Here is a 23,244-nt window from a genome sequence, read left to right on the forward strand (position 1 = left end):
CCGATTAAATCAATGGTTATTTTACTATAGTAAAATACGGTAAGGCTTTGCTGAACCAAGGTTCTGTGTTGGTAGAGACAGCTAACACTTAAGTGCCTTCAGCATTTGCCTCCAGTCCTGATTATATTGTCATGCTACTGATTTGTAAATTCCGAATAAAGCCTAGCTCACGCTGGTAAGCCTTATTGCGCTTCCAAAAGATTCCCAGGCTTACCCTTTGCAAATAAATGACTACAGTTATTTGCAAATTGCTATACCTTTGTCCTTCCACTTCTGCATCACTTTATTATAACTGGTGTTTACTCAGCACACTCCAGCCAATAATGAAAGGGAATTGCATGTTTTGCCACAGCTCTCGTAATATTATCCTGATCTCCTCCAAGGACTGTTTTATGCATTATGAAATTGTACCTACCATGGACCCCTTAATGCAGAAGAATAACACGCACCATTTTCTCCATGTGTATACTTTATGACTAACTGCAAGGGGCTTGGTGTCAGCGATGCCTCCCCAACAAAGCATATGGGGCTGAAAATATAAGCAGCGATTTTATGAAGTGTAATTGTATAGGTGTCAACACATAGTCTCTCAGTATAGAGGTGTGTTCAAGCTAGCATTTTGTGTAAGGTGGCCTAAATCTTTGAGGGAATATGAATGAAATGCAGTTGCGCCAACTCTAGGGGATGGATCTGTCTTCTGCCCCCTCCATATTTGTTTGAAAGAGGTCCAGCCCTCCCAATATCAAGGGGGTAAGGCTTGATATTGATGACATCATTGATGATATTAAGGCTTGATGACAACACAGAAGGCTGCACTAGCTGGGGGGACTAGCGCACCTGACTTGGGGTTGCACCAACTTGCAGAGCATCTCCCGATGTTGAGGGGGGGCGGTGTGGCCTAGCAGAATGATGTCACACACACGCGACATGCGCCAGCAGGATCTTGGGGGCAACCTGGCACCACTGAGCGAAATGGTTTGCTGCAACTTTATCCCTGTCTATTCCTTCCCAACATCACATCACATGGCCTGCTTTTAAAGCCTTCTCTTGCCACACTGCAAAAGGGCTGGGAACAATTTCAGTTTAAAAATTCTGCGATTAGGCTCCCTGTCTACTTAACAGTTTCTCTTCTCAGTAGCTTTAAAGTCTCCGGGCTCTGAATTCAATTAGTTTTCCAAACAAACTCACCAAATAGTTATGCCAACTTCTATATTTAAGTGGTGACTTAAGTGGAAGCTGAGAACAATTTTCTTTCGGTGGCAATGATTTCCAGAAGCAAACAGAAAGGCAGGTGCTGATAAGTGTTCTAAATTAGCTAGTCCTCATTTACATCTATGTCATCCACACCTGGTTCCCATCACAGGGCAGTGGTTGCCATGACAACCTTAACTTGGTTACCTCAGCCTCATGTGGCACCAAATATACCCCTTGCTGACCCTTGAATGCTGGCTAGTTCACAGCTGAAGGGTACGTTGTGCACCTAGTTTTGCCTCCAGCGAAGCTGCCCTGTTAGCCCAAAGACTTCATAATGTGTAATGTGTAATGGGGGTTTCGTCTCCCTACATGCTCCCGCCCCCCCAAATGCTGGAGAGTTAAGGGGAGCCACAGAACACATTGGGTGTGTGTGTAATGAACTGGCAGGGCGATGGAGAGGAGGAAGAGTGATGTCGTATCGCAGATTGTGATGTTGTATTGTGCTTTTAGTACAGTCATACCTTGGTTTTCGAACAGCCTAGTTCTCGAACGTTTTGACTCCCAAATGATCGAAACCCGGAAGTGACTGTTCCGGTTTTTGAACGTTCTTTTGGAAGCCGAATGTCTGACAGGGCTTCTGTGGCTTCCGATTGGCTGCAGGAACTTCCTGCAGCCAATCAGAGGCCGTGCTTTGGTTTTCGAACATTTTGGAAGTCGAACGGAATTCCGGAATGGATTCCATTTGACTTCAAAGGTACGACTGTATTTTTCTTTTGCTCAGAGTGGCTGGGGCAACGCAGTCAGATGGGTGGCATAATAATAATAATAATAATAATAATAATAATAATAATAATAAATACTTTTAAAATGACGGATGGTGATGAGGTGATGGGAGTTAGTGCACAGGAACCAGAGCAGCAGGACCCATCACCAGAGCCAGAGGGGGCCCTGCCCTGACTCTGCCAGGCTCTGAGGTGTAGGGAGCAGCAGGCAAGGGCCCACAGCCCAGTTCCCTAGCTGGCCAGGTGGGGCTCGCTAGCTCTGGGAGGAGGTCTGTGATCCTCAGCTGGAGTAGGCTTGGAACAGGTGAGGGTCACAAGCCTCATCAAGCCCAGGTGCTGCAATCAGCATGCAAAGTACCAAAGGGAAGCAGAGCTGAGGTGCTGTGTCTGCTCAACTGCCCCTTTGCTTGGACTTTGGACATGTGGATTGACCCTGGACTGGAGAGTTGACATACTGACTTGCCACCAGGTAGGCCAGAGGTTCAGGACAGAGGGGTGGGTCACCCAACATAAGTAAACATCCCCAGTTCAGGATATTGAACAATTATTCTTAATATGGCCTCTATAAGGCTACACTCCCCTTTAGGATGAGTTGTTTCTTACCTGCAAATGCCCACACATTGTACCTCATAGTAAGCTGTAGTTTCCCCTCAGCATGATTATTATTATTTAATTAATTTTTATTAAGGTTTTTCATGTTACAAAGCAAACGGATAAGCAAGGAAAGGCACATCTATTGTCTCCACTTTCAATTCATAGTCTTTTTCACAGTTTGTTCACTTTTGGTGAGAGACACTTTTGTCATAGACATCTTGCAGTTGGGGGAGAGAGATGGGGGTATTGTTCTTTACTTCTGTTGCCTATTATTGGTGTAGGGAGGTTGTGTCAGCATCATGTGTCTAGGTCCTTTGTTTGTGTATTCATTTATTTTTATTGCTATTGTGAGAGGTTTGGGGTTTCTGAGCTTGGTTAGTTGCGTACAATTGATTGCAGGGTGTGGGGCTAGGTTGTCTCTCAGCATGATTATGCACTCTGAATATGTTGGACAAAAACAGGGGTCAGCAACCTTTTTCAGCCGTGGGTCGGTCCATCATCCCTCAGACCATGTGGTGGGCTGGACTATATTTTGAAAAAAAAATACGAACGAATTCCTATGCCCCACAAATAACCCAGAGATGTATTTTAAATAAAAACGCACTTTCTACTCATGTAAAAACACCAGGCAGGCCCCACAAATAACCCAGAGATGCATTTTAAATAAAAGGACACATTCTACTCATGTGAAAACACGCTGATTCCCGGACCGTCTGTGGGCCGGATTGAGAAGGCAATTGGGCCGCATCTGGCCCACGGGCCTTAGGTTGCCTACCCCTGGACAAAAGGCTCTGCCTGAGGCACAAGAAAGTAAAAAAGGATTTAAAATGGGCAAATGGTATTGACTTTTTGGAGATTTTGATGTGTGTGAGTGGGACAGAGAAGGATTGAATTTAGAGGCATGAATTTAGTGGCAATGGTACAATCTAGCCAGTTTTTTTTCCAGTTGAAAATCGGTACCAAACTGAAGAGCCTTTTTCTTGGCTCTTATATTTCCCTGAATTGAGAATCTTTTGGCAACTGAAACAAGAGAATCCAAGAAGACGTGGTTTTGTTTTTAGTGGAAGTTTTTTGATGCCAAAGAATTTAGGAGAAGTGGGCCAATGCTGCTTGCCTCAACACATTGCTTGTGGGTGTTATGACTAGTCATCTCTCCCTCTTCCTTTGCTGTTGGTGTTGCCGAATCCCCACGGTCAGCTCACGGCCTTCTGGTATCAAGCTGAAAGCAAATCCTGTCCTGTGGGCAGTGCTCAAGAACAACTTGAACAGGTCAGAGCTATAAATGCATCAGTACAATTTAGTCATGCAGAACTTGGTTCCTTTATTTTTTAAAAGCTGGTGCCTTTGAATCACAATGCTGTGCCATTAGCAGCTTCCCTGAAATGTGGCAAAATGCTGTTTTTTCTCTGTGTGGTGTGTGTTATATGAAGAAACCACCAGAAATTCATCTAGTCACTACCCAACCGTTCCACAAAAAGAAGTAGGAAGTGGGAGAGGCAGAGAACTTCCATGCCTTCATTCATGCTTTGTGGGTGTCTATTTTGAGTGGCGAACTAAAGCAAACTGGTACCACTTCTAAGCAGCTATAATGAAATGACGGTTGGGGAAGACTACCTGCCGAGATGCCGCTTTTTTAGGGCTAGTTCACAACTGATAAATTTCTTATACGGGCTGTATCTGCTGTGTGGGGAAATAGGTGCATGTATCACCCTGAGTGCTTTTTAAAGTAGCACGGCAGGTTTACAGCTTCTCGAGGAAAATAACATATAACTGTGGCAGGTTGCTTCGTGCCACTCACTTCCCAAGCAGTGCAAAACTCAAGGGGCAGTGGATATAAAGGCTTTGTGGGAGAAAAGGTGGAGGGTTTGAATGAACTGAGTGTGTTTTAGGAGGGATGTCTTCGTATGAAAAATGCAGACACAGGGACTCCTATCTGGATCAGGGCTATAGCAGCTGTGAGAGTGTTAAAGCCCTCTTTAAGGTAAAGGTAAAGGGACCCCTGACCATTAGGTCCAGACTCTCGGGTTGCGGCGCTCATCTCGCTTTATTGGCCAAGGGAGCCAGCGTACAGCTTCCGGGTCATGTGGCCAGCATGACTAAGCCGCTTCTGGCAAACCAGAGCAGCAAACGGAAACGCCGTTTACCTTCCCACTGGAGCGCTACCTATTTATCTACTTGCACTTTGCCGTGCTTTCGAACTGCTAGGTTGGCAGGAGCAGGGACCGAGCAACGGGAGCTCACCCCATCGCGGGGATTCGAATCGCCGACCTTCTGATCGGCAAGTCCTATGCTCTGGGTTTAAGCCACAGCGCCACCCGCGTCCCCCTCTTTAAGGTACTAATGTCGTAATCTGGGGCTATGCTGGACAGTTGTGTTAAAACACACACCCTGCACCCTTTATTTAAAGGCAAAGGTATGCTGTCAATATGATTATATAATCATATGATTCTTGCTTGGGACCGAATTATCAGCAGCACTTGGGTGAATCTGGTGGCAGATGAAGTTCTGACTCCTTAGTTGGTTTGATCTTTGGCCTTCCAGTGGAAAAGGTTTATGCAGAGTACAGCAAAGGAGCTGTTCAAGGTCATTTCTTCTCTGTAAAAAATAAATGACCCCTGCAGGATCACCAAGGTTGATGGAATCAACACTACCCGAATGACAGGCAAATTAAAGTTCTCAGCGGCTTTATTTTACAAGCCTGTTTTTCATCCTCAAAATGCAAATGATTTATGAAATTAAAATAAAGTCAACTTATCTTTGGATGGTTCTTTGTTTTTAACATGCCTTGACAAGACAGCTAAGATGTAGCTCTCACATATGTAAAGTTAGAAAGCAAAGAGTTTCAGGAAGAGAGGCAGGTTGTACTTTTCTCCCCTCCTAAATTATCCAGAAATCAAAGATTCAGTTTTGTGCAGCATGACTGACCTCAGAATCTAATTCCTCTAGATGGACAGTGTCACAGTCACAGACCAAAAAGCTTTGAACTCCTACTGAGAACCTCTCATTCTTCACATTCCTATAGGAAAAGGAGACGAACATCAGGATCTTTTCTCCATTTTCTATGGCCCCAAAACAGCTATCATTGTTTGCTTACACCTAATCGTCAAAGTATATGATGATGCTGTATGAATTTTCATAATCCAAAATATTAGTCCTGATGGGTGAATTTTGTGAGAGGAAAAAGTAACTATTATGGTTTACAGCTTTTTAGTGGTCTCTTTTCCATTTGTTTTAAGCACCAGTATTGCCTGCAGACATTTGTCAATAGCATTCATTCTCTCACTCCCTGAAAACTTTGCCTTATGATTTCTGTTGATCAAGTTGCTTTTACAAGTACAGGAGCAATCCAGGCCAGGAGTGATAGTCAACAAATTTTATCCAGAGTAGATGTATTGAAACATGACTAAGTTAAAGCCATTCATTTCAGTGGGTCTACTCTGAGTAAAATTTAGCTGAATACCACCCCAGTCCCCCCCCCCCGGGCCAGTTGGCAACAGTACTAACAACAAATAAAAGAATGAGAGAATCAGGGGTAACGAGGAGATGAATATGAGCTTATGTACTTACACTACTTAAGCTTCATTTAATTGTGGATAAGGACTGGAGGGTTAAGTCAATTCAAAAAACAAATCTAAAAGAGCCATTACTCCACTGCCTATTTTTGATAAAGAAATAAATATGCCCAAATACTTGTGTTAGAAATTCTAGCTACTTTGGCAAAGAAATCAAAGAGTTTCCCCCTTCTGCAAACAATATTAAGATACTGTCTTGCTCTTAGAGTTAATTGTGATGAGCTGAGGTTCCAGAGGTCTCTGAAGAATAAATCAAACATATTATCAGTTTTACTCTGCATTTTCTACGCCTTGCTTGCATGTACTGAATCAGAGACCTTTGAGGAATGCGGAAACTGTCTCCACCTGTCTCCATATTGGCAGTAGTATCAATGAAGGGTATCTTCAAGAAAGGTGTTCGTTGTGGGACTGGTACACCTCATGCATACAAGCTTTTTTAATATACTGATAACTAGGGTCTTCTGCTTTTGGGGGATATCATTTCTGGAGCTTCTGAGGAACTCACTGTGCTCAATGAGGATTCCGCCCCCCCCCCGCCATGCTTGTGAAATGGGAATTACTCACCTCTATTTTGCTTGAACGTTTTGTCTGCTTGATCCATTCTTCCACACTTGTTGTCTTCCCTTTGGCCAGTGGTTGTCCATCAGAATCAGTTGCAATGTTTCGGCTAAATACAAGCAAACTTGTTTGGTGCACAAAAATGCAGCCCCCCCCAATCTGTAATTGTAATTGTCCTCAATTTAGAAGAAGAAGAAGAGGAGGAGAAGTTTGGATATGATATCCCGCTTTATCACTACCCTAAGGAGTCTCAAAGCGGCAAACATTCTCCTTTCCCTTCTTTCCCCACAACAAACACTCTGTGAGGTGAGTGGGGCTGAGAGACTTCAGAGAAGTGTGACTGGCCCAAGGTCACCCAGCAGCTGCATGTGGAGGAGCAGAGATGAGAACCCGGTTCACCAGATTACGAAACTATCGCTCTTAACCACTACACCATACTGATTCTAAATCCTGCTGTCCACAGGGCTAGGTGTGGTTACTTGATATGGGTTTACCTTAGGCCACCTGTGCCTTTTACTCCCTGCATATGCTACAGGCGAAAAGGGTGATTGCAATCTTGATATATGCTCACCTGCCACACCATTGGGCAGATGCAGACTGTCTACATCTGTTTTCGAAGGAGTCTGACTTTGAAAATAAAGATCCTCATTATAGATCTATATGAATTGCCTTTTCTGCTATCCTTTTGTTCTTCATTTTCTTACTCATGCAGCAAACAAACTAAAAGGTCAATATAGCTTTTCTTGCTAAATTTGAAAGGTATTCCCTTGGTGGGTTTCTTTTAATCATCTAAAGTAGTTGTTCTGCCAGGGGTATGCCAGTAAATCTTGGTGCTGCCTCAGAGGCTGTAAGACTTTGCCCATTTCAGAACCATGTAATTACAATGTTCTGCGAATAGAGGTATAAGTGACAGATGTAGAAGAAGACTCTGTTTGCCTAGCAGCACGATTTATTGCCCCGTGTTTATGTGAAATAGAAAACTCGGTCTTCATTGAAGTATATTAAATCACATGTATCTTGATGTCTATAGCGCTTGGGTTTTTACGTTGCATTAAAAAAGAGGCAGATAATATGAATAATTTTGCTCCCGGTGGCCAGTGATTAATTTATACGCTCTTAGTCTTTTAGTTTAGATGCTCTGATTTTCATTTTGCAACTTAAATGCAGCTTATGATAAGCAGTTTAGAAGATGGAAGGTGTCAAGTGTAACTTAAATAGGGTCTTACAGGGCCCCATTACGCATGGGCATGGGAAGTAAGGATCATGGGTGCCAGCTTGTGCCCATGATCGAGGGAACCGATGTCACATGTAATGCTGTGAAACCATACATGCAATGTCCTGCTCGTGACACCCTGACGTTGTGCTTGTGATGTCTTGTGACATCATGACACCCTGCGCATGATGTTGTGACGTTGCTACTGGTTATTGAGGGGGCTGAGCTTCTTCCTTAAAAACATGGGGGGGGGAAAGACACACAAAGTGCATCCACCCCCAAGAGCTTTTATCTTCCTGCTGCCCCCAAATGCTTTTGCGAGTACTACCTGAAGATTTCACTTAAAAGATGTACCACTTCTAGGTAAAGGTAAAGGGACCCCTGACCATTAGGTCCAGTCATGGCCGACTCCGGGGTTGCGGCGCTCATCTCGCTTTATTGGCCGAGGGAGCCAGCGTACAGCTTCGGGGTCATGTGGCCAGCATGACTAAGCCGCTTCTGGCGAAACAGAGCAGTGCATGGAAACGCTGTTTACCTTCCCGCCAGAGCGGTACCTATTTATCTACTTGCACTTTCATATGCTTTCAAATTTCTAGGTTGGCAGGAGCAGGGACCGAGCAATGGGAGCTCACCCCATCGCGGGGATTCAAACCGCCAACCTTCTGATCGGCAAGTCCTAGGCTCTGTGGTTTAACCCACAGCGCCACCCGCGTCCCTTCACCACTTCTATCCGGCAACAAAAATGGATTTCCTGGGTATGGTTGTTGTAGTGCAGAAATCCAGACATCCTCCCACCCATTGGCTGTTAAAAATGCCTACAAATTATGGTAGATAATTATAGCAGATAAATATAGAGATTATTTCCTCCACCTTGCAAATTACAATAAACCCATCTGAGCTGCTGCTTCCAAATGCTCATATATATCTTTTTACATAATGAAGGAGCTCCTACACATAACAGTTTAAGGGTTGAAATACTTCCTAATGTGTTTACAGGGTTTCATAGCTATTTCAGTTCACAGTTGTTCAGTGTGAAAAACCTTTCTCCATTTAAATACTCCCATGTCTATCAATACGTTTTCTTGCCCATATGTTTTTTGGCCTGTTTGATTTAACCCTGTGATGCCTTCGTATCTCATAGTTATGGATAACCAGTTAGGATAAAGACCAAATGAAAGCAATCTGTTCTACTTGCTGTTAATATCCTGGGATAGATCCTGACCCCTTAGCACAGAGAATGTTTGCAGCCATTCCAACATGTTAAAGGAGCAAGAAGAAAATTGCCAGCGATAGGGAGCCAGTTTTTAAGCCTTGTATTTGTAATTCATATTGAAAATGCTACTTGGGATTCATTCAGTCTCTTTCATTCAAAGAGGCCAAACAGTTTTATGAATGGTTTGAAGTAGGTTTATTCCATGGATACATGTCATGCATGCTTTCCTGCTCAGATAAGTATAAATCAAAGTTTGACTGAGAGAATATAATTGCTGTGTGTCAGAACAAAGTAGAGAAGTCAGATATTTAGTCTTCTGATACAAAATCCTAAAATGCTTTAGATTTTCTGGAAGAAAATCATTGTGAATGATTGGACCAATTTATTATCTTTATGGAAATTATGAAGTTTTAGTATTTATTTTCTGCATTTATATAGATATTCCCTAACAAGAGTTCTCTGGCTTATTTAGTTTATGTTCCGTAGCTTATTTATTTCATGTTCCATGTTATATACTCTGCTGTTTTGTAGGTGGTTGTCTATTTCCTTGTTTCTTTTTAAGACAAAGACGAGGTTGTCTCTAGGTTTCATTCCATGTGCATCTAACCAGTGCTATTTGAACTGTTCATTGTCTTTCTTAAGACAATAAAGAATAGGGGAAGGTAGTAAAGATCACAGGAAACATGTCCTTGATTGCCTTCAGAGAAAGCATCTATCGTAAAAACCTCATTGTGTCCATTGTCTGCTCTAAAATATGTAGTCAAGAAGAATTTGTTTAAAGAAGGGGAAAACTTGAACGTTTGGGTTGCCGACCTTTCCCCTGACTACAAAGCCAGGGATTTATGCTTCAATAAAGCACAACACAATGCAGAGGTGGAAGGCTGAAGGCTGATGCTTGGCAAGAAACTCTGGTGAGCAGAGCTGTCAAACTCTCTCATTTGTTGGCTTTGTATCCTATAGGAACGTCCTAACAGATGGTGAGCTGCGGCAGCCGTTCATCATGGCGCACCACAGCACTGCCTCTGCTGTGCATGTGGATTCAAAGACCCAATGACCTTCAGGTTGCAAGCAAGGTGGAGGAGCCTCTCTTCTCCGATGCGCTGTTCAGGATGGTTGAAAGGGATGTGGACGAATGTTTTTCAAAGGGAGAAAGACACAATTAGACTGTATGCACCTGCCTCTTAGCAAGTCAGACAACTGAATCACTTAGCCCAGTATTGTCTCTTCTGATAGCAGCTCTCCAAGGTCATGTGCAGGATCAGGGATTTGAATTTGAGCCTCTGTAAACCCTTGGGAGGAGTGCAGAAAGAAGAAATAACATGGTGCGCCTTGTAGCAGCAAAACCCGTCGCTTTCCTCTGCCCCAGCTGCAATAAAACATGTCTGTCCTGTATCAGTCTCTACATCCACAGCAGGCACTGTAACTCTCCCAACAGTTTGACATAACCCACGAAGGCACCCGAGACAGACAATGTACTGTAAAATTCTCCTTACCAGTTGGGCAGATGCTACAGGTGAGTGGCTCTCCATATGGCCGAATTTCCACCAAAGTAAACTGCCGCTTGATAAGTGGTTTTCTGTATTCATGCTAATGAAATGTGGGGGGGAAACCTGGAAAAAAGGCTTAAACTCTGAGATTTTGAAATGTGCTACTTATGTAAATCCATTTCCTGCCATGGATATTTCCTCCAGGTTGTGGGATTCCCTCTCTATGGAGGTGTATTTGGCCCCCATGCTGCAAACTTTTAATTGGCTTTTCTAAACTCATTTAATTTGGGGCTGCTTTCTCCTTCATAAAATCTTCTTTAAAAAGCTTATGGTTTTAAATGGTTGTTCATGGTTCTACTCTTGTAAATTTTTTAGTATTCTGCTTTTATTTTGTGTAAGCTGCTGTGAGGTGGCTATGCCCCAAATAAGTGGTCTATAAATAGATAAATATGGGAGGTGGGTGGCGCTGTGGGTTAAACCACAGAGCCTAGGACTTGCTGATCAGAAGGTCAGCAGTTCGAATCCCCGCAACGGAGTGAGCTCCCGTTGCTCGGTCCCTGCTCCTGCCAACCTAGCAGTTCGAAAACACGTCAAAATGCAAGTAGATAAATAGGTATCGCTCCGGTGGGAAGGTAAACGGCGTTTCTGTGCGCTGCTCTGGTTCGCCAGAAGCAGCTTAGACATGCTGACACCCAGAAGCTCCCTTGGCCAATAAAGCGAGATGAGCACCGCAACCCCAGAGTCGGTCACGATTGGACCTAATGGTCAGGGCTCCCTTTACCTTTACCTTTTTAAATAGATAAATGCACTATAGATTTTGTAAAGTGATCTGACGCTATGCGTTTGAATACCTCATAAGATATAAAGACCAAACTTTGCATGATGGTTCCTAAAACCAAGGAGCAGGTTTTTGTCTGCGTTGTGATACAATTGAATACTATTTTGATTCAAGATGGTGGACTGAACCTTTCAAAACTGCCGTGATTCTAACCCCTGACATCAAAACTACGCAGATTTTTACGGTTTCTTAGCAGTACAAAGCTGCTAATAGCATTATAAATAAATATTCTTTCCTGTTTTCTGCTGTTTTAAGATCAATAAGGTACAAGGAATGGCATGTTAAGTGACCTTGCTACCATTTTGTGTTTGCTGTGTGTCTTGTTTTGCCAGTTCTCACACTGACAGGGCTCCCTTTGAATTGTCTGATTGAGGACAAAGAAAGTGGGAATAAAGAGGAAGTGACTTCGATTTTATATTTAGCTTATCCCCATCCCTCTGCACTTTTGATGATAACTGACACACATAATGTAAAATGAAGCAAAATTAAATGGATCAAGCAGCCACGGTAGATTTTTGAGTCTTAAGTGCCTGAGAGATCAACTGTAATTTAGCACCAAATGTCTTATGCCAAGCTACAGATTTGGAGGCTGTGAAGAGGGTGAAAGCTGCTGTTTCTTGGCCTCCTATATATTGGCTGACCCTGCAAGTTGCCAACTCTACAAGTTGAGAGAAACGAGCTTCAATTAAATCTGCCACTTTTTCTCTCCTTGGCACAAGGTGAAGTGGAGTCTGAGTGCTAGAAATGTATTGATATAGAAAAAGAACATTAATTAACTCAACTGCAACGACAGAAAACCTCACAAATGATGTAAACTGTTCTGTTGGTTTGGCCTTAGTTTATGTTACAATGCGTGGGGGGGGGGGGAGATTTTTTACACCAAAGATCCTATTCTTGGTTATCTTTTTCTCACCTCTCTCAAGCACCAGCTCCCACCATACATCTTGTTTTGCGTTCAGGAATGAATATGCGAATACATGAGAGGCAAGTCAAATGTGACCTACACCTGTGTGTGTTGCTAATTTATTTTCTCCTCCAAATAAATGCATGCAGCAGTTTCAAGATGTATGTGTAGGTTCTGTCTCCCCCCCCCAACCCCCCCATAAACAAAGAGGAATTGTGATATTATTCAGAAAGAGAGAAATAGAGAAAGAAATAATTTATATGCCCCCCCCCAGTTCGGTATGAACAGGGAAAAGCAGCATGTAAGGTTGGAGGAGGGGCTGTGTACACCAATCATCCCCACCACCCTCCACAAGTTGGAGGGCAACCATCAGAAAACTGGAGTTTCCATAGTTCCAAAACTGTTCTTAGTGTGAATAGTATAGAAGTCAAAAGTGTGCTAAGGACTAAAAGTGTGGCCCATTTCAGGTGTTCAGGAAGTGGGGAACATGTATGGGGGAACCAGCATGCTGGTTCTGCCCCTCCCATTACTGCACTGATATCCCTCTGTGAGTTGGAAGATGAGTACCTGAAGCAGGGACCTTGCTTCCACTCATTTAGGCTTCCCACACGATGCTTTTCCTCCTAGGGTTCTGCATCACGTGGAAGCCTCTGTAAGTACAGGACAATTCCTTAGACTGTAGTATCACTAGAATGCACCTTGGTGGGAATTGCTTTTTTGAAAGCACTCCCAATGGCAAACTCTCCCCATCTGGAAATAAGGCCACACTTGCGGGGGGGGGGGGGAGAGAAGGAAATGGGTTTAACCCATTTTATCCATACAATGGCCTTGGTAAGCTTAGTTGAGAGAAATATTTTGATTGGCACAAAGCCATCCAATTTCTCTCCCGACAAACCATGAGTGGGAAGCCAAGAACAACCCTTGGATTCTTCTCATGGTTTGCTTGGAGAGAAACCAAACCAGGAACCGGGGTTTATACTACATAACCAGCCAGACCATGGCTTCTTTCCCAGTAGTATTGCTGCAGCAGAGCAGTGCCAGTAGTTTCTGCAGCATTTATCACTACGCCGCTTGTTCACATTAAACCATAATTTACTTTAACTATGGTCTAATGTGATGTATGAACCAGGCCTGGGTGCACCTTTTTATTGTAATCATTTGGAAGATAAAACCTATCTATTTCATAAGGTGGCCGTGTTTTCTACTTTAAAGAAAACAGTCCTCTATATGAGGGGTTGTCAGAGAAAAGTCTTTTGCTTGACGGGCTGTCCAGTCCAAGTCCAGTTTAGAGGTAGCCACAATAAGGGGAAACAGAGATCTTGAAGTTGCCCATCAACACTTAGCATTTCAACAGGAGAGTGAGCAGGCCCACAGGCCCACCTACTCATTGTCGTCCCCACTATGGTGAGAGATACTCTATTTCTATTTAACTTGTAGTAATTGTTTTTAAATGCATGCCTTTATTTGGAAGAAAGGAGGGATCAACAAAACACACAGGTATAGGTCACATTTGACGCAGACGTGGATTCCATTTGACATGCCTCTCATACATTTTTGCGTCCCTTTCCTTACACCCAGACTTTGATATTTTTTGTTTGACTACATAAGGATTTCCTGCTGTTCACTGTTTTTGAAGGTCTAAATAATACCAGCCTATTTAATTCCGGTGACTGAATCTCTGTGCTCTTGGGTCTTGCCTTCAACTTTAAAGCTGACTTGCGTGTGACCTTAGTCGGTTCTTGTGCAATCTGGATAATCTTTAGTGCACTGATGTGTACAGTGTGAGCAGTGTTTCAAACCCATGAGGAGGAAAACAGTTGGAGAAGGGTGGGAAAGTCCCCCTGAGAAAATACAGAGGTCGGGGTCCAAAGAACTATGAATGGAAGAAAAATAGTCCCCTGTACACAAGAAGATTTGCCTGGTTCCTACTTCAATGTCCTTTCAGCATCAGGCAAATACTTTCAAAAAATGTTTCCCCAGTCCTAAAACAATTATGTGGATTGCCTTGTGCTGTTCTTGTTGCGCTAATTTTAATTTGTTGTGTAATCTTTGCAGCAATGAGAACATCTCACACTTTGCCAATCCACTGAAGAACTGAGGTTGAGTGGGAGGACGTCCAGTTTTTAGCAAGCTCTAGATTAGCTGCCAACTGTAAATAAGAAATTATAGTGGATGTTGACTCGTGTATCACTCCATTGGTTTCAAAGTGCAGCAAAATGTCTGCTGGATCTAAAGGAGGCATGCTGCCTATGGTCTAACCCAGGTATAGGCAACCTCAGCCCTCCAGATGTTTTGGGATTACAACTCCCATGATCCCTAGCTAACAGGACCAGTGGTCAGGGATGATGGGAATTGTAGTCCCCAAACATCTGGAGGGCCGAGGTTGCCTACGCCTGGTCTAATCAACCGGATCTAACATCTTCAGATAATTTCACATTCCCACTACATGTGGAAGAACCTATGCTTACACATTCTCAATTATTAACTAGGTTCTTAATTCAGGTTTTGAAATTGGTCAAGGAGGGGCAGTCATGTTTGATCTAGATTTTGTGTGACTGGTCTTTTATACTGGAACATAGTGAAAGAGTTTGGCATGAAATCTGGGAGCCCTCCTACTCTTCCACCTCCACTGTCATTTGCAAATCTGATTCCCTAATCTACATATTGGCTAACAGGGTATTATATTTACCTCTATCAGAATGTGATATACATATGAAAGTATGTATCATTGCCAGGTTGCTGAGATCTGGACCTTAGAAGATGTGAGTTTCCTTTTAGTACACTGAGTTATCATATATCTGGAATTGCCACAAGTGACAGTACTGAAACAATTTTGACTATAGGTCTGATTGCCTTAAAGAAGCAGCAGCAAATATTGGGGTTTATGGGATGCTTTATGGGCAAGCAGGTCTTTTTGAAGGCATCAGCAGAATAAATTCTGCATATGGTCATTGAAGAGCCAGTAACAGCAGCAAGTTCTCACTGAGGAAACATTGGGAGCCATTTCCCTCCCAAGGTGGCCTCAATAAAAGATATTGGCTAATGTGCATAGTTGTCAATAAACCAAGTTCAATGAACTTCCTTCTCTAACCATACTCTCCTCCTTTTCAGCCCAATACTTTTGTCCTGGGTCCCATCTACACTACACATTTAAAGCAGTATCATTCTATTTTAAACAATGGAAGAATCCTGGAAGCTGTGGCTTGTTGAGGGTGCTGAGATTTGTTGGGAGTTTCCTGTCCTCCTCACAATTTCTTCAGTCATCATTTCCTGTCTTCAGGGAACCCTAGGAATTGTAGCTCTCTGAGGGAAATAGGGTTCTCTGAACAACTCTCAGCACCCTTAATAAACTTTAGTTCCTAGGATAATTTAACCAGGCCTTTGGCTGATGACATCTAATGCCCCTTTAAATGTGTTGTGGAAGAGGGGGGAATTATTGGGTTGTTGCTGTTATGTATTTTGTGTTTTTTGTTGTAATTTTATGTCTGGACTGCCCTGAGATTATAAGGCGGTATACAAATTTAAATAATAATATTAATAATAAGGCAGAAGTCATCACTGTTTAAAGTGGCATGATGCTACTTTAAATGTATAGTGCAGATGGAACCCTGGTTTGCTTATGAAACATATTTCTCAGTGGTGATGTGTAGTAATGTAACAATATGCTAGGCTATGTGAAACTTTGAAAAATGGCTTGTAAAATGTAGTGCTTCTAATCCCTGTCTGATAGGACTTCCATTCAAGAAGTCATGTACAAGATGGTGCTGTTAATCATTCTGAGATACACAGGAAATCTTCCATTTTAAAGGGGAAGAGTACAGACTTATTAACAATTTTTCTAATTGCGCTATTGGCTTAATCATGTACCAAATTCAAGGTCTCATCTAGAAGTACTCAGTGAGACTCAAATGTCTTTATGCCTATGACAATACAGCAGGCTTTTGCAAAGCATCATGCTTGCATCATTATCACATATTTTCAAAACTGCTATTTGGTGGACCTTGTAAATGTATTCTTCATTTTTTACATTAAAAAAAAATACATATCTGCCCAGTGTCTTGATAAAGGAACCTTGTTTATTTTCTAATTGTATCAGCTCTTTGTGCTAATTTTAAATAAGCTCTGTTGAAAGACTACCCCCCCTTCACTTTTATGAGAAACATCTAATTAGCATTAAGATACTGAAAGCCTCTCCCTCGATTTTAGCAGCTGGTCCTTTAATCCTTGGATGAAGCTTTATTGTTGATTTGTATTGAAAGGCAAAAAATAAAGATGAATGAAGAACCTACCAGGTCATATTAGTTATGTAGAATGACATGTTTGTTATAAAGGAAATGCCCAAAAGACCACTTAGTGCTCTGTCACTCAGCTTCATGTGTTTTGCACACAGGAGGGGAATGTTAAAGAAGATCCTGGTAGGACTTGCTTTTGAGGATGACTCAAAAAGGAATATAGACAGATATGGAAATAAGAAAAAGGAAACGCTTCGTTTCATTTGCCTTTATGCTCATTCTCCTTTCTGTTCTTTACTGAAGAGAACCAAAGGGTGTTCCCTTCATGTACAAAATAATTTAACTTGATTAAATCCTAATGTTTAAAAAGTCCCTTTAAAAATCCAAATTCAGATTGAAACCTATTTATGCGATCATTTACAATGATCTTGTAATTGTACTAGTCTTCTGTAGCTGATTCAATGTCTACCAATATCTATGTTGTCAAATCAGGAAGCCTATCATATTTCCTTGCAAACTTTAGTGAAGCACGATCACTACAATTCAGGGCCCGAAACCTGCCTTTCGCCAGATCACATTATAGCCCTTCTTCTAGACCCTCCAAATGTCCCGATTTCCTAAGGACAGTCCTGAATTTACAGAAGCCATCCTGGTTTCTGATTTGATCCTGGAATGTCTCACTTTTCCTTGCGACATTCCCTAGTTTCATTGGATAAATGTTGGAGGGTATGGAGTTACGTAACTATACAACCTTTAGAAGATATCTGAAGGCAGCCCTGTATAGGAAAGTTTTCCAATGTTTAATGTTTTATTATGTTTTTATATATGTTGGAAGCTGCCCAGAGTGGCTGGAGCAACCTAGTCAGATGAGTGGGATATAAATAATAATAAAATGATAATGATGGTGGTGGTGAAGGGTAGGACTGGGGTTCTATAACTTCTTTCAAGAAGTAGTTCCTTACATATTTATATTTTAATACTGTTCCTTCAAATAGGGAACAGATGGCAAGCTTACATGCAATTTTAATGCTTAGCATCTACAAAACCAGAACCTAGTAACACAGAAACAGCTGCCATAACAGTCGAGGTGGCGAGATAATATTCTTGCTATGCAGAGAGCAAGGAAGAGATGGTATCAAAGTTCAAGGACTCCTTCCTTCCTTCCTTTCCCTCCAGGCTTCCTTCCAAAATCAGAACTGATCTCTTGCTGAGGGTTTTCCCCTCTCACCTTTCCAACTGTCCCTTAAGTCTCACAGATGGTGCTGAACCAACCCGTAGAGATGGAGATGAGAAGGTTGGACAGATATAATAGGAATGGAGTCCAAGAATAGAATAAACGCATAGAATAGGAACAGAGTCTTAAGGACAGAATAAAATTGGCCATGTATGTGTGGAAGGTTGACTGTTTCTAAGACGCTGGAGTCGGTAATTTTCTGAATATGTGGCGTCAAATTGATAGACACCTTATATTCTCAGTTATAGAACCGGAAAAAGGCCAGTTTTTATCTAGAAGGAGTGTCCCAAGTTCAAGGGTATTCTCTTTTAGTGGTCTGTCTCTATGTTCTGTAGTGATTTCAAGCTGTCAGTGTAGCTTCACACAACGTGAGTCTCTGTGCACAGACTATTTCTGTGTGTGGCCCAGAAGTTCAGCTGAAAAGTTACTTGAAGTGGAAGTAAGATTTCATTTTCCCATGAGTCCTACTGCACACTTGCTCAAGGTGCACGAGAATGCAGAACAGGTGTAAAACACTTTCCTTTTTCTACCACACCCCTCTCAATAAGGTCAGCTGACCCGTGAGAGAATTGGAATGGCAATGATCCTTGATCCTCCCTAATCGGAATGGATTAAGTAAGGAAAATGCCTGAACCTCCCACAAAGTTATTCATTCATTCCCCTTGCCAAACATAAAGTGGGTTTGTTAGTTCCAACACATTTCCCACTCTAGGCTGCAGAGTGGGGACTCGGGTCTTTTGAACGCCACTGGATAATCACATTCTGAATCATCCCAATTATAGGACAAGAGGATAATTGAGTGATGGACTAGTAATGAAGGTTAAATCTATATTGCTTCCTGATTTTCCTGCAACCGATTTGGCCAGAAATGAATGAGAGGTGAGGGAACAAGCAGTTTTACAACAGCTTGAAAAAGCTTTCAGATTCTGTAACTGAAGCTTTGTAGACACATTCAGCAGAATGAGATATAGGAATACTAAAGTGGTGCAATGGACTGCACAACTTGAAACTGCCAATGGGATGCTGTTTCTAACACTCCCCCGAATTAAAAGAAAACAAACCCAATTCCTTCTAGATTGTGTCCCAGATGACTTCCTGCTGTTCTAGTTTCCTTCTTGTTATTTATTTTGGCAACTTAGGACACGTTTCTGTGTTTTGTTTTTCTAAATGTGATTCTCCACATTCAGTTGGGGAGTAGTACCGTCCACTCTTAATTATCACTTCATTCCCACTTTGCTCTGTTTGCATGGCGCATCAGACCTCCTGCAACCAGGTTTCTGTGATTCATGCAGCAATTGCAGGCATGTGGATTTCTGTTGTCCCTGTGCCTAAAATAGCACGGAACTGCAAGGAAACAAACTCTGGATTCTGTTCCCTCTTTCCCTCAGATCCAGGGGTGCCAACTTGAATAAAATATGGCCAAGTAAGCCTTGCCCTGTGAAATATACTCAGAGTCGAGTGTGGATTTCATGCTCTTTATTCAGCTCATAGTAGTGAGGAATCAAAGTTCCCCCAAAATATCTGCTTTATACACATTATTTACACAATGGGTCACTCGTGATTGGCTAATTCTGGGATTCTCCTGTAGGCCAATCAGGTTGCGGATTCACTTCCACCTGGAGCGGGATTGGGTGGCTCCTGCGGACCAATCATACTGCTGCATTGTTCTAGGACCAATCAGACTGCTGCATTCTGGACCCTATTGTTCTAGGACCAATCAGACTGCTGCATTCTGAATCCTATTGTTCTAGGGCCAATCAGACTGCTGCTTTTTGGATCCTATTCAACTCAGTACATAACACCTTGCATAACCGATCACATGATGGCATTCACAGACACCAGCTGAATGGCAGTGCCCATTAACTTTGGGGGGCAGCCCCCTCAAATATTTTATTGGGCCCCCCGAAGGGACCTTGGCCTCTAGAAGTTGGCTTCTATACTCAGATCGCATAGATCTTTCACAGGTCACCTTAACTTAGGCGAATGCAGCAGATTTTCTTTGACTTTGATTCTCAGATTTTCCCAAGCTTTTGCAAATCCAAATTCACTCAACAAAAATCTTGGGATGGGCTCTGCTTGAGGGCAATGTGAACAATGCCCATAAATTTTGGACTCGGCCTCAAACTCACAGTAAATCACCCTGTGCGGACAAGCTCTTGGATTCAGAATACAAATTGTTTCCTAAAAGAAAAAAGTTGCTTCTAAATTAGTGTTTGTGCATATATATATATTTTTTAAAGCACAATGTGCAACGAGAAGGCTATCAGCAGATAATGTGGCATTGTATTTCAAAACTTGTTCTGTCCTTGTTTGATCTACAGAGAGTTAGACAGAAATGTGCTGTATCACAACAAGTCAGCCAGAGAGGTCCTTGAACTACCTCTAAAAGACATCATGTTGTATTTTCTTCCTGTTTCCAAGGAAACCAGTTTAGTGTAAAATGAATTCTTTGTCTCCTGCTCTTTGCAAAATTATTTGAACCATCCAATCTCATAAAATGTTGCTTCCCAGGTGATTCTGTGCAGCATGAGGAGGGCATGATAGGATGCCTAATCTCCAATTTGATGCACCAATGAAGATGATTCCATTTATCAGTAGCTTGAACATTTTAGATTATATTTTGTGACAAATGATAAGATTATGTCCCTATTTCTGGTGCATATATTAAATAAAGCCTGTTATCTCTCTTGCATCCTCTTTCAAAAAAACAACAACATAGCTACTATTTCTGTTCACAATCCAATGCAACATTGGGGGGAAATAATTTAAATTTGTCTCTGAAGAATTACTTCAGGACCAAGGCTTAGGCTGAGAAAGAAATACACATTTATTTCTTACTGCTCTTATAAAAAGAAGAAGAAGAACGAATAAAATAATGGAGCCATTGAACTTTACCCTTTGTTTTATGTGCTTGGAGGTCATAGATGTAACTTCTCATCTACAGTAAAGTCAGGAGGTGGAAAAGAAGATTGCACTCTCCTGATTGCTGCTATGCATGACCTTTTTCCTGCTTCCTCTTTCACCTGGGGTGTAAAACCTGCCCAGTGAACCTACTGGGTCTGAAATGAATTCTATTATTAATGGTGAGTATCTAAAGGCAGCTGCAAAGTCTCTGATCCCAAAACGTTATAGGATTTAGTGGTTTCTCTGCTCAGGATTTCCTAATGTTGACGTTCTGCACATGAAACCTCTGAATATCTTTTGGAACTTATTGATCAGTTTCAAAAACCATAACAGTGAACCGGCTGAATTTGCTCAACTGGTGATAGAGAATTGTATCAGCCCTACATGGGGCATAGGATGAGCTCTCAAGGCACCCAGTCCCCAGGTATTTTGGACTTTAGCCCACATCAGCCCCAGCCAGCATGACTTGATAGGGATATTTTGATTTCTAATCTAAAATATCTGGGTGACAGCAGCTTGGATAATCTTAAAGCATAAGACATCTGGTCCATGCTTGTCTAAATTCTGGATTTCCACCTTGAATATTTGAGCCTGAAAAGCTTTTAAAAAGCCATTAGGTGGTGTCTTTCAAGAACTCAAGAATACATATGTCCAACTTAACGGATATTTCTACATTTTTAAGGCAAAACCAAGACAGACTTAAAATTAATATTCGATGAGAAAAATACAAAAGGCTCATGGGAGCATTATTTCATCAGACACAATGTGTTATGCTTGAGTATGGATATTATCAAACAGGGTTTTGAAAACTTTATTACAATTTCCCCCTCCTAAGCTTTAGCAGGGTTTAGCAGTCAGGCAGACATTTCAACTGGGGCTTCCAAATGGCTTCACTGTGTTAATGAAGCCACAGAAATATAGGTAATCTTAATTAACATCAGTTCACTTTTACCACACCTACCATCTGCCTGCTGAAAGAGCCAGCCTAGTGATGAATTGCAAAAAAGAAAGAAAGTTTTACATGGATGTAGACAAAGCAAAATGGTGCCATGTGAGATGGGTCATCGAAGACCTGGAGTTCACTGTTCAAAGATGCATTGTGGATGCAGAAATTCTACTTAGAAGTCAGCAGTCTGGTTGCACCCCCCCATCAGTTCATTTCACAGCGAATACTGAAGAAAGAGTCTGATATAACATACTGTGCATATTGATGCAGTGGCAAATGGCCTTTCGGTACTGCAGATACTGCGGATTATTTATACTTGTTACAATTCCACATTACAGTCATCTTTATTATACTTTCGTTCTATTTCAGGATTCAGCTCTACTTCTGATGGCCTCTAGCTAAGGCGTATTATTGATTTCCCCGCTTTTAATGTTTATTTTTCAATTGTTCTGGTCTAAAGGTTGCCAGCCACGTTTTCCACGCTGATGCTGGGACTCCCAAATGCATCTTGGCCCACAAAAGAACTTACTCATCTAATTGAATTAACCGTGAGTCTGTTCTGCTTAATAGAGTTTGTCATGAAACACTAAGTAGATGCGACAATGATCACAGTAAATCATACTATGTCTCTACTCTCTGGACAGTATTAACTTTCGGCTGGTTGCTGAGTGCCTTAGCCCTCTTACTAATTGTTACCTCCATGCAGGACAATTTTCTTAGGCTGCTGGATAAATCATGACAAAGATGTGGCTAACCTGAAATTTGAATAATGGCAATGAACTTGCCTAATTAAAGAGATGCAGATGGCCATGCTACCTAGCAATTTTCACCTCGCTTACTTCAGCTCCAATTATAGTCCTTCCCTACTGACTTACACTGTATAAATTACAAAGTCAGAAGGGCAGATGACTGTTCACCTGTTTCTATTCATAAAGAGAAGTCTAACACTTTCATTCTTTTTCTGTACAAAGCATGTGATCATAGCTTTAATATTTGTCTGGAAGTAGAGGTAACTTCATTTCAAAACAACAGCAACGAAGCAAGGAAACAGATTAATGATCTTAGTGGACCAGCTCAGCAGGATGATGCACGCAACATTTCACAAAACACAGTGGGCACAATCCACTGGGCAGGGGTAGACTTTGGCAATATGGCGCCCTGATCGAGGACAAAATGTGGTGCCGCCCCTTCATATTTCTTATTTTTGCAATAATTTCTATTGGTACAGTTGTTTTTTTAATGGATCTTCTCAGTAAGTACCTGTATGCATATAGGTTTTTAAGTTCTTCTTTTGTGCTCCCCTGTGTGGGGGAACCGCCCACATCACCCTAAATATGGCACTGCGCTGGGAACGTCTCTTGGTCCATTGCAGTTGCTGGGAAGTGTGCAATAAAACATTTATGTTCTTGCATATGTCAGTGGAAATTGGGCTAGATGAATTCCTGTGCCCACTGTGATTTTGACTCTGGTTGGTTTCCAATTGTAGTTGGAAAGATCGAGAGCCTCATTATTAACAATGCAGCTTAGTTGGCTACGACCTTCCAAATGTACAATTTTATGATTCTATGACCAT

Source organism: Podarcis filfolensis (genome assembly GCF_964270895.1).
Source record: "Podarcis filfolensis genome assembly, chromosome: 11".
NCBI classification, from domain to species: Eukaryota; Metazoa; Chordata; class Lepidosauria; order Squamata; family Lacertidae; genus Podarcis; species Podarcis filfolensis.